The sequence below is a fragment of the Opisthorchis viverrini genome, assembly GCF_000715545.1.
Source record: "Opisthorchis viverrini unplaced genomic scaffold opera_v5_159, whole genome shotgun sequence".
Classification (NCBI taxonomy): Eukaryota; Metazoa; Platyhelminthes; class Trematoda; order Opisthorchiida; family Opisthorchiidae; genus Opisthorchis; species Opisthorchis viverrini.
The window spans coordinates 442,172-455,646 of NW_008751816.1; the positions used below are offsets into that span (position 1 = coordinate 442,172).

The 13,475-nt window shown below is 42.4% G+C and overlaps 1 protein-coding gene across 1 annotated transcript in view; it reads left to right on the forward strand.

Moving 5' to 3' along the window:
* T265_07136 (hypothetical protein) overlaps positions 1-13,475 on the forward strand; it is a gene marked incomplete at both ends in the record, with an annotated part of 74,434 nt that overhangs the window by 38,636 nt on the left and 22,323 nt on the right. The gene's annotated exons all lie outside the window — the stretch shown is intronic.

Consider the following 13,475-nt stretch of genomic DNA (forward strand, 5'->3'; position numbering starts at 1 on the left):
ACTGGTCTGTCTGGCCACGATGAACAGCAACACATGATCAATGGTTTCCCACACCGGCAGCTTCATTGTGGTTGGGCGAAAGCGTACGCACACAGATGGCTACAAGGTCACACGGCCTGAAGCCCGATCTTGTTCTCATTTGCCATTGGCGAGTTTGTACGTACAGTGTCCGGCCTGGGTAGTGGCCCGGTTTTATGGGTAAATGGCTGACGGCGAGCTACGGTCATCATGGAATCCGAATTTTAGTTGCCGTTTGGCCTCAGTGTTGATTAAAAGCGAGTACCAACTGAATATCGAGGAAAAAAACTTGGTAAATATAGAATTTAAAACACGGATATTTTTCCAATTAGTCAGGCATTCTAAGCTAGTCGAGTATCCTGAGACGAGACCTATACAACTATCGAAATAATGGATAAAAAATGGCGGACTTGTATGCAAAAACTGGTTATTGAAAACAACTTATAACAAAATCTCACAGTTGTATAATTAGCAGTTAGTTGCAAACTTATGCTCTATTATGGAAGAATTGAAAGCTGTATAGCCAAGTGTTCGTCCACCTAGTACCCGACTACCTGTAAAAAATAAGAGGACAATAATAACTGAAGCCACCCGTCTCTCCAGTTTTAACAGTTGTCACCTGAAAAGCCAGTGTAGAAGCCAAATTAGATGGGCCGGTGAATATGTTGCTGAAATGAGTAGTGCTGAATCTAGTTTGGGTGAAAAACCTTTGATGGATTGATTGCTAGGCAAAGTTTGATTCTCAGCACAGAAGATTTTTCAGGCCGGGTAAATACATATCACTTCAGGCGAGTTTCAAAGTCGACGGAGAAGCAGGGGGTGGACCTCGCTTAATTTGTCCCAGTAAATGATCCGTCAATTTTTTGCAGAAATCTTCTAGACTGACATGATTTTCCAATGTTTCTGAAAACTACGGATCTTGTTTTTTTGGAATTTTCAGGTGAATGCTTTCGAGTTGCAAAACTCGAGATATGCTAGGAGCAGAACTGAACATTCAAATGGAGATGCTTGAATCCAAACACGAACTCCACATCTTTGGGTTTTAACTGCCAGATACCTCTATCGCCTGTGCATGTCCAAAGACTTACGTCCAAAAACTGTAGGTGGAGCCACACTTTTAATGACTAGGAATAATCTGTTGAATAATTTCGAAAATGCATCGTTTGTTCTACGGAACAGTGAAACAAATACAGTCATCAGATTGGGACGTTGCCTGCACAACTCAACTGCGTTTGACACTGTATCCAGCACGGCAAATATTAGACTTCGGACATTTACTTCGCTCGCTGGAATTCTAAGATGGGAGCCATGTATATGTGTATACATCGGCATATCTGTAAATAGCTAAACCAACTTTGTCTTCTAGTTTGACTAACACTACTTTGATAACCTTCATAAGAAGCTTCCGATATGATAAATTTATCAAGCAATTTTAGAGTGGACACATGTCGAGACATGAAAACAAGCTGGAATGTGAATCTTTCTGTTTTGATCCCGGGAACTTCCGTCCAAGTAGAAAGATTATCCAAGAGATCTCTCCGATTCTACCGAAATTTCTGTTCGGAGGACTTAACGACATGCGCCAAATATGTATTGGCTTTTTGTCTGGCTTGATCAAACTGGTGAGGGACACTGAGTCATACCAGTACCTAAACTTTTGGATCCTCACAATGAATTTTGCGTAGAAATGAGGTACAGTTTGAGCACGCTAACTTGCTTGTACGGATTGGAATACAGAACAACGGAAAACTGCATCGGATGTCAAGAGACCTAGTGGAACCACACGTCGACCGGCATTATTTGCTAATTCTGCTTTTGTCGGTGTTTGGACGAGGAAGCGATCTGCTCACAGGACAACTCGACAGAGCAACAGTCTTAACTGAGTTGGGAAAAGGTCTAGATTGTCTGTATCCAGATGGCTAGATTAGGCATTAAATGAAAAGAGCAGCGGCCTGAGAGGAGTAAACTGGGACAGGTGGAGCTGCATGCGAAGTAGATACATCGCAAACCAACCACAGAGTCCTAAATGTGGTTGACATAAAAGTGGCTTCTCACATAAGGAACATCATAGGCTTGGAACCTGTGCATTAGAAAGATCACCTCACTGTTATTAAAACTGAGAACTGTGTTTGCAGGATCCTATGGAACAAGCGCACTAAGATTATGCAGGGCAGGCAGTCGAATGAAATAACACCCGGATTAGTGTGCACAATGGTGCAATCACAAAATAATCATGAAGCACAGCGCACTTTTGAAAGCTAATGAAAGAATTAATAGCAAAAGCATATGCAGCAGATGTAGAGAAATCCCAGCAAACTCGGAGTTATTTGAGGGGGCTCCACAATTCCTACCAGAGCCACTTATGGTCGAGTAGGCATACATACTTAAAAAAACCCAGTATGAATATAACGGAACTAGCAGACGTGTGGACTGTTGTTTAAACAATATGCTATACAGCAGTCATCAAAATCTATTGCAAGCAAAAAACCAAGACTAAAAAACCGAGAGCATATAGCCTCTTACCCGTCTCACCCAATATTCTGCGCAAGCCAAGGTCCTTAAGTAGGATCATTTGCTGAAGTGCTGTGAACTTAGTGAACAAGCCGACAAACTCGATGCACATTGCTGCTGAATTGCTCTCCAACCAATCCGTCGTAATACCTGGCCATCTGAGGACTACTAGCCATCTAATGCACCGCATTTCAACATCGCGCGTACATAAACAACAGTTTGCAGCAAGATAATCACCTTGAGCTCCATCATGGGGTTTAGCTCGGCTTGAAAAACCTGAAGACTCATTTCCAAATATGGCGGGAAGCTTGGAAACAGACGGCGGTTTGAAATTCAAACGCCATCAAAGTAGAAGCATTTTTTCACACAAGAATATACATTGTGTTCGAAATGCTTGGAGCTCTAGAAACTGGCATAGTCTGATATCTGCGTGTGTGATTTGCCCGGGGGCGACTAAAACTGGATAAGTTTTCTAGTAGATGCAATCACTTAAGAAAGAGGGGTTTTGTTCGCGTTGGGTTGGCCATTTTAATTAATCTTAATCAGGTTTTTTGTTAAAGTGCATGTAACTTTGCATATTCGATATTATGACCGAATTGAAAAAAGCATGTATATCGAGGCATGAATTAAATTAATGGAGAGAATTATCTGAAAAACAATGTCACGGAACTAATGTGGAGCGACGAATAAAACGCAAAATAATAATAATAATACTAAGTTTAACTAGTCCACTATTTTTGGTCTGCTGGGAAAGAATTTCTAGGACTCTGAAATTCGACACATCCTGGTGAACTGAATGCTGCCGGAAGCATGTCATCTAAATTGTTACCGGTACTGAGTGATGGATGCGCGATTGGTTAGAGACGAACTAAAAACAACGCTGAGGCCAAATTCTATGGTGTCACACTAAGGCACGTTAGTAAACAAGACACCAAAAAGATTTCTAGTAGGGATGGACCGGGGAGAACATATGTTAGAGCGGTACGACAAAATCGATCGACACAAGGAGGATGACACTAAATGCCAGATACTTCTGTGAACAGAAGAAAACTTTCCGATGGTGGGTTAGACGTAGGTTGTCACCAGACCACAGAACGGACCGGGAAAGTTAAAAGCATACCGGGAAGAAAATTTGATGGGTTCGTTGATCTGGTCGATGCACCTTCTAGGATGGAACAAAGAAGCTAAAGTCTAGTTCACAGCATGAAGAAAATTACTGGACAGCAGCATGGTATGGTGACGCACGAAGTGTCACTAAGGTCAGTACGATAGAACAGTACACATCGTGCTACATGTGGATGGCTCCATTCACGAAGAGTCACAAAAATATAACTTCATAATTTCTAAACTTCGCGAATTGACAAGTAGAGACTGTGAATACATGTCTACTACTGCTCCAATATTACGAGCATCAAACTTTTAAGTCCCCCCACCTGAAGATCCCTTCTTTACAAGGAGAGATTGATAAAACGAGTTTTTTCATGGAAGTAGCTCAGGAAATCACCTCAAGGATTCTAAGCTAAATACTAAGTGTTTTCTTCTAGCATATAGGTTCTTAATTTGTCACACACATACTTCGGCGATTCTGGTTTGCCCCACTAAAGACTATTTCATGATCAGTGCCACTTTTCTCTTTTTTCGAAGCTGCAGAGCACTTTGCTTAGTACGATGTATCACGCTGTTGATATTACTATTTCCTCTTCACAAAGTAACCCGCTTTCAGAGCGTAAAAACGGTCCCGCCAGTGAGGTTGCCTACAGTCCGCTTGATGACAAATGCGAACATACAAAAATTAGTCTTATCATCGCCAAATGTTGTCTTGGGAACGTTTCACTACAAACAGCTGCCTTTGATGTAAACCAACGAGACTCATCACCCCATATGTTATAGGCACAGCAGTAAGACTAGGTGCTTCTTGAGACAGCGATTCCGCGATTCCCGGGTCTCTGGACTTGAGCGGCAGAAAGTTGTCTCCATACGAATTCAGTGTCTGAGAAAAAGTCATATAACCGAACATGGCGCCCATTGCGAATTTGGCCTTTTTAGCCCAATCACTTGGAAGTTCTTTCTAGAAATCAAATGATTTCAATATCAAGACAGCACTGGAAGCCGAGAAACTGCCATTAAAAAAAAGGTAGAATCGGTGGCCCAGTTCGAACTTCATTTGTCAGCCTGTGCGAACTGAATCCCAGCTAATGGAATCAACCCACAAGGGACAAACAGTACTCACTGCCATCTTTGTTGACATTCACCTGGCGTACAACTTCTGTTTTTCCAGGATAATTTACAGGGGTTGGGGTATTTTCCAGTTATGCGCCAGTCTGCAACTTACAGATCATACAGTTTTTGCTAAAATTCTCAGGCTGCACGGTACACATTTTGCATAACCAAAATATTCCAAGTAGGCTTTCATTATTAGGAATTAGCTAACTGATGACATGCAACACATCGGAAACTGGCAGCCCACATGATCTTTCCTATTTCTGAGTCCGCTGAAAATTGTGAGAAATTCTGATTGCACCACCACCCTATTGTAGCAGGTGTACATAACCTAATTTGACTGTAAAGTGTGGGATGATTCCAGGGGAATCATAGCTTCTAGGAGTTGAGTTCAACAGTTTATTTCAGCACGGAAAGTGGGCAACGCCGAATTCTTAACTGGTTCTTAATATCATGAGGGAGTTAACCAAATCCAGTTGAACCTGATCATTCGAAACAGTCGTGCACGTTCAAAGTCCAGACTATATTTACACACTAGGGCATATTAGCATGATCAGTGGTTGTGATCGAACCTTGGCGTCACCAGTTAAGAGCTAGATCGTTGAGGTTCCAGAGCTGGTCTTAGGTGTACGAGAAAATTTGGATTCTAGCCTACTCATAAGTTCACAGTAGGTAATGAAGAACATCATAAGCACCTCTGGTTCATCAGGTATCCGACTGTACTTCATTAAAACACAGAGGTAGAAAGCAACGCTTTGAGTAATGTCGCAAAATATATGACGAAATTCAAGGTTCTAAAGCGGAGTTCTGTGGACAATGGAGAGCCCACAGTACATACGTATGTTCTGAATCTCTGGTGGAAGTGTGAACTGGTGATTACCAGTCTTCAGAGGCTGATATCAGTTAGATTGTTGGAAGGTGAAACGGAAGTTGTCAGAACGCACCCAAACATGAAAAAAGCACATGTGCAGAAAATGACGCATCCCCAAGGTCACCATCCGTACGACACGTTTCGGATAACAGGTGCGTTGCCGGAGGGCACCAAACACGGCTTAGCAACATGAGATCAATAAAGTGGGGCTGAAATTGTTCACGACCGGAACATCGCTATTGGCTGTGCAGAACGAACAAGTGACCGACCATATTTGGCCCTGTAGTCATCCTATATATTTACGAGAAGCTCTTTATGTTTTGTCCTGACAATATGTCCCGAGTCTCTGTCTTCTTATCGCGTAGTCTGGCGGTCTCAGTGCAGGCGTAACCAGTTAACGGCCACCCAGGATTCAGCAGAAGTGTAAGTGTTCCAATACGGTTTTTTGTAAACAAGTTCTGGGGTGGCAAATATTGATGGCGGAAGCCTCAAGCATGACAAGTGAACATTGTCGCGCGAATTAGGAGTTGCGTGTAGGTATATTGCAAATCATGTCATATGACCTGCCTGTAGCATATGGGACCAGATCATGTTGTTATTGAATTTATGTTTTGTCAAAAACAATCCCGAGAGTGTAGCCTGATCTGTCGGGATGGTCGTCAAGTCATGGGATCAAAATAATTTGCACGATCATTTTTTGTGAATGAGTCGAGGACTGGGAATCAGTCTTCGGATCACGTCTGACCGAGTGTATACTTGCGAAGGAACACAGCGTTAAAACTATCATGATTGATTTTAATTAGTATTCTCCCGTTGACGTGCTTTCTTAGCATTGTCTCCGCTATATCCTTGAGTGAAGCTCTCTGGTTCAGATGTTTCCGGACAAATTTCTCCGGAGTACCATTTCGCACCAAGATTTTAGTTGCGAACCTTGGTATTTATCCAGGATTTCTTCATGTTGTGAACTAAAGAAGGCGATTGTTATGCGGTAACATCTACCAGAAACCGCCGAGACTGTCCTCATCAAACTTCGTCAGCCTGCATCTCGTGTACAAAAAAACCACGTTTATGCACTGAGACTTCTCTGGCCATGATCACCACTTCGCCCTTTCAACAGTTTAAACAAAAACAGTCTCAGAACATTTCCAGGCTCCTACCTACACACCCACCAGGGTGCCACACGAGGATCGTGAAAAAGCTAACTGTCTGCTCACTCACATGCCAGGGAGTCCACAAATCGACTCTTGTTACGTCCTATGAAGACCAGTCTTAAGGAACACCAGAAGCACTCATTCTTTTTGGAGAAACACGGTGATTTATAGAACAGGCATTTCTTTTGCCTTCTAGTGTGTTTTTGTTTACCTGATAGACCAACTACTTGGGCTGCCATAACTAAAAGATACCTTGTTGTCCACACCTCTTTCCTTCTACTACACAAGTTTATAAATGAATTCGACCTACCTGAATAGCTTTGTTTTACTCCAGATCTGCTACGCTAAAAGATCTTGGTAAAAGAAAAGTTACAAATACCACGATTCTTTCAGCGGTGCATTGTCCAGCGTTGCCAGATGTTGTAACTCCAACCCTCGTAACTGTACCAGAAACACGCTCGCGTCGTTTAATGAATTCTGATGTAACTTTCGGTAATAAATCTTTTGGAATGAGCTAACTGGTTTGCAATCAGCTTTCGTGCTACTCATGAAGACTTCCAGGTGTTTTGTTTTTTGTGGAGGACATGTAAGCCTAAAACAACGGGTAGATCCAAAGTTCTCAAGAGCTAGACCGACATGGTGGGGTTATTTACCGGCTGAAAACGTGTTTTGCTAAAAAGCTCATTAAGTATGAACATACTCATGAACTTGTCAGTCAGTACGATCTAAATTATGGCGACGAACGCCTCTCCAGCGCAGAGAGTTACTCAGCTGCCCTGAGTTGCTGCTTCGGGCAACATGCAGAATAAATAAACAAGCTCTGGGTCCCCAAGCGTGCACTCCCATGTAGAGCATTACCTGGTTCACTACATACTTAGTTGTTAGTGGTCGCGGGATTAGTACAACCTGAATGTAAATAAATGTCGTTTGAATACTCCATTTCTGAACCATCATTGGAGTCTATGTGCGGTGCGGTGCTCCACCTTAGGCTTACCTGGTTTTTTACATCGGAACAGGTGAGAGTACTTACACAATTCATTTGTCCGGCTCTCAAAGCTTGTAACATCCGAGGATGTGCATCGCTGATGACCTCTAATAGGAGCTTCTTTTGTTTGGTGTCAATCTATCAGAGTGACCACATGGCCCTTAGACCGTGGTTCCCCGGGCTGAGCTGGATACGTTGGCTGCAAAAGCTTCGTCCCTGTTAGAGGTAATATGATCTGTGCGTTGTTTTGAAGTGGGGTGGGGTGTCACAAGCATGCAGAGGGCACCCTCGATTTTCTAATAACCAGACACAAATGCTCACCCACCTTGGCTGTGGTGTTTTGTTCCCCACAAGCTGGAAGGATTTGAGATCCAACGTCAGAATTATGGTAGTACCAAATGGTTGCGCCGTGGGATTATGTGGCATTAAACAGTGCTCACTTCATACAAAGACAGGTAAACGAAATTCCCCATCTATCTGGGCCGAAATTTGTTAAATTTGTGGGAAATATAGGATAGCACACATATCTTCGGTAGTCTCCGGTGGCTGTAATTAGACCGCTTCATCACTAATATACGCATCAGAAAAGAATCAAACTTCCAAAAGGTGTTCAGGCTCTACGTCTTACATCGAAATCTCATTTGTTGTAGACTACATCTACTCAAGTCTACGCGTAAATCTCAATGTGTGCAAAGTCTAGGGGACATTTCTCGTCCACAGGGCCAGTAAACAGCGAAAGGATTTTGAAAGGCAGTCGTGGCATTTTCACATCAAGTTTAATATTCTATCCACATCATCAAAAAATGAACTGTCAGACTACCACCAAAATTGTTTTTCAGTCGCATTTAATTGACATAATTCGCGTGTTGAGACCTTAGAACTCCACTGAGTGGATTCCATTGTACTTATATCCTGTCAAGTGACATGCGTGATCGTATCGATAGTCTGTTGCCCTGATTGATCTCGAACACAACATTCTACGGATACCATAATGGTTAACTTTGTTATTTTTCTGGACTCTACGACGTACACTGAACGACACACCTTCCACAGATCGATGGTCTATTCAGCAGGACTGTAGCGTCAATCGTCGTATTTCATTTTTATTCACGGAATTCCGGAGGTTTACGCTAGTTTATTGATTTACACATAACGGCAACTACACTGTGTTGCTTGAAGAAAACAGAGGAAGATATAAATACGGGTAGACAAGTTCTTGTCATTTTATTCGCGGCAAAAGGACATATCATTGGGACTCGGGGATCGAATGCGCCAGGCTACGGTAGGATCATCAAAATCCGTTTCTGTGGGCGGAGGGTCTAAGACATTTCCACGTTTTTTCAACACTGAACCATCAGAAGCTTTACTGGTTTTGAACGATGTTGGCACAGGCTAATAGGAAAACGGGTGTTTAAATTCAGTTAAACCAGACACTCCCAGGTACAGTAGCTGTGGTAATTTATTCGTAGGCCGTCGGCTTAGGTGCGTGTTATCCTCCGTACCTCCCTCAGAGAGACACTGGCTGCAACAAGAGCAGTGACTGACTTGACATAGGAATATCAAGGCTAGTATGAACAGTTTGAGTGTTCTCGAGTGTGTTCCATTTCCAGGATATCATCCCATTCTAGCACTCTTCTAGCACTTGTTCGGAGATGCAGCAGGATATGGAGTCCAACCAACGTCATTGGTGTCGGTGTCGTTAGTTTCTGTCTGATCGGTTGAATTGCGATGGTAAACTCGCACCAGTCCCGTTTCCTGCCCACTCCTCTTCCACCTCAGGGCAATGATATAGAGTTGAGGGTAGCAAGGCAATGAATCACAGTGTCATCTTTCCATGATAGTTGTCAACTTGAAAGATTGAGCGTTGTAGAAACTCAGGATCGGACCTACTCACAAAAGCCTGCAAAAAAGACTGACAATATACGTGTTAGTTGGTGTGGACAAAGCTAAAACTATGGTAAAGCAGAAAATACCAAACTATCGGACCTGAGCCCCAAGCAAAATGCGAAATGTCTGCCACTGTTGGACCTGCAGATTGTATGTCAGACGACATCTTCATGAAATCGAAAATTCTTAGTACACAACAAGGTCATATCTTTCATTTAGTTAACAGGTAGACTTACACTGAGGTTGTCAGAAGAAATGAAATCTTTCGCGGAGAAGTATTCTAATCAAGGGAGGCATTATTGGGGGACTTATCGAGTTAACCAATCCGAAAGATTAGAGCAGTGATCAATTTCATCCGCAAGTTTGTGTGTTCCCAAAACGTTCCGATGCAAATTTTGGCCTGCAGTTCAAGCAAAACCACTTTTGACCTGTACGCGTCCAGCAGTCCAAATTTGTGTCCCACTCATTTTTATCTACATTATCTGTGTATTTTTGACCCGCAGGCTAAGATAAGTACTAAAATCCAGCGACATGCATATTGTCTCCGTGCTGATGCGATAGATGAGGTATCCTGCCTCGAACAGCATTTAATGTGAAGTCTCCAAGTACGGTAATCGCCGAAATAGATACAGTGAACCGGGACATTTATCCAACAAACAGGTTGCTCTACTTACTCAAAATGTAACTGGCCCCAGGTGTTCATGTGTAGATAATTGACTCGACTGTTTTGCTGTCTGATGCATCATGAGTGACTAGAACAATGCTCACGCAGGCTTTGACCTGTTATGCACTCTTACCTCTAGTTGGTCAGTGTATCATCTCTTGTTCTCACATCAGTCCTACTACCAGCTTGGCTATTGGAAAAGGCAGCAGCAAAACAAAAAGTGGTGAATCGAGCATGAAAATGACTTTAATGAGTTGTACGCCATTCTCACTTAACAGATGGCGGAGAATTTTCCTGGATTACTTCATTTGCACAGTTGGTCAAAAGGGTGGCGAAACGGGTGAAGATTTTTTTGAGGAAAGCAAAAGCTGTTCTTGAATGAGCACCGCCCATAATGTTCTGAAAACTCTTCGACAACCCAAAGCCGGTTCCTATTTTTGGGGCTCAGCAGCCAGCCCAGTTCCTAAGTTTCCATCATCCTTATGTTATTTTTGTGCGCCACATTCACTTGGAGGCTGCCGTCGAGAGATTTCGCTAGCATTCAGCTGCGTTTCTCGTGAGAAACAAATCGGTCTGCAAATACCCTTTATTTGTTGCCTGATAAGATGAAATAATCCAACTACTCATGAGTAGTTCACAAACTATTTCCACCATAGTGACAGCCACAACCCTAGGGAGATTGCGCATAATCACGACTATTCCTTTGTTAAGACACCTACCTGAGGCCTAATACCGTAAGGTTTAAAACCATTTTTCGAAAAAAGAAGAACAGGCAACCAAAATCATATTGTGCACGAACCTCTTATTTAATTGCAGTGGTATAATTAATAGACAAAAACAGTTTCGCACCAACGGAGGCTCAGTTCGACCTTCGATTAGATTCACGAGGATAACATCACTAACCTACCGCCGCAGAAATGATGTACCCATGGAGCTCACCAATGAAGAATGTGAACTTTTTAATGATTACCGTCGTCATCCTGTGTACAGAAGTGAATCGAATTCAACTGGATTGGACTGAAAATGGAAATTATTCTTTTAGAGTGGAAACCCAAATGTTGGCTTAGTTGCTCTAGTGACTGAAATGACTGCAGTGTGCAAGAGTTGGGCGATTAGGACCTAGAAACCAAGAATAAGTGCGCTAACGATGTGTCGGGTGGAGCGTGACATAAATCTGTATGATAAAAGGCAATTTGCACATATCACATCAGTGAAGTGATCACTTAAAAGCTTCGGTGAACTTGTAATCAGTCTTACAAACAAGATTTCAGTCCACAAAGCTTGTACCGATTGCATAGAGTGAATTCAATACACTTCTTTTTGAGGTTGTCAATTACACACTGAGTTGTTCTGGTTATGGCGCCTAAATTGAATAGACACCCTTGAAAACATAGTCATAGACCGGATTAGTCGGTCTTATCAGGTCCCTGTTACTTTGCGCTGTACCGATTCGGGTGCTTATGTGATCCGCTTCGTTGGATATTCCGATGGCAATCATCGATAAGCAATCTACTTACCCGTGAGCCATGACCGTTAAAGCAATCAACATTGGAGCGATAAATATCCGGTTTCCATGCTTCAGCGCTAAATTGTTGACATTTCAGAAGAAAAATCAACAGGATTTGACGTCCTCGGGCCATCACCGGACAATTCCAAGTTTGGATAATCTACAAATTTGTTGCACCCCTGTTTTAGAGTAAAAATTAATGACACATACTACCCTGCCATTTGCAAACAAGCTGAGAATTCTAGTGGGGTCCTTGGCTTTTACAGGCTTTACAAGGTTTCACAACTACTAATTCCTTAAAACGATACAGTGAATATGAGCGGGAAGGCTGAGCCAGTGCGACACGGATCTAATCAGTTTTCTTTCAACACAGCAGTCCAGCTATTTTTGGCAATATTCGTCAAAATCAAATACACCAAATGATGTTATTCATATCACCGAATCAACCGTGTAAAACCCACTGTGCACATAACCGAGACATATTTTCTACTTAAAGAACAAACTTGAATGACGCAACGCGAAGCTCCTGGCCTTGGGAGCGAACATCCGAAGATAGTGAACAGGATATCAATGGTTTTTGGGATGAACAAGAAAAAAAATTAAACAGAAATTCCTTTTAGCTTCCATAGATGTTATTGAGCTTTAAAAACAGTTGTCACTTGTTAGCCAACGGGATTCGAAGTACTCAAAGGACATTTTATAGAAAACTAGATCCAACAAGGCCAATACTGAGGCGAGATATTCACCGATGTAACTGTGCGAAGAAGCGCAGTGCACACTAATCTGTAGGAATGTCTCCGACGTAAGGCAAGCTGTTGAAACCAAACGAGTTTTACATACTTGATGGGACAGAAGCAGAGTCTTTCTCTAATCTTGTGCTGCTGGTGGTCATCAACACAGCTCATATTCACTCACCTTAGTAAGTTTCGTCCAAGGAAGTGATCTATTCTTCCTTTCAACCCAAGGCACGTACTTGTTGCACGAATCATGAATCCGTTTCATGTTGTCTGGAATATTGCATTTGCTTGGATCAGAGGATACGATGTAAGAAGATATAGGAAGACATAAGAAGTGTCCTTGATTGGGAACGCAGGCTTCTGAATCAGTGGGCGAGTAAACCTCATGGTCACACTACCTGGTCCTTTTAAGACAGCTTCTCATTCTGAAGATCCTTTACATTGTCTTTAAAAACGACAGCCTCTGAAATGAATTAGGATAAAATCCTCTTAGAACCCACACTGATATCATTCGCAATTACCCAGGATTAGGCTTTCGTATGCAAGCGAACGGTAAAAGTGGGTGGAATGAGTGTTTTGATTGTAATGGGTACGAATTTTCCAGGGCTTCCCTCTGTTGAAGAGAGTGTCGTTGATGAAATGTTTTTACCTACCGATTGATCTTTCTTTTTTTGTACCAACTGAGCTTTGTGTGGCAGTGACTCGAGCTAGAACACAGTTCATGTGAGATATCTACTTGAATCACGTTACACTAGAGCTCTTGGAAAAGCTGAGCTAAAAATAAATGAGTTCCACAAGAAACCTCTGAGTTCTCTGGGCGTTTTTCCGGGCTATCAATGAAGAGTCACGAAAATTAGTCCGGTGATATTTACCGGACTGCACAATCAGTTTTAAACACTGCCAAACAAGCCGGTGTACATGTGA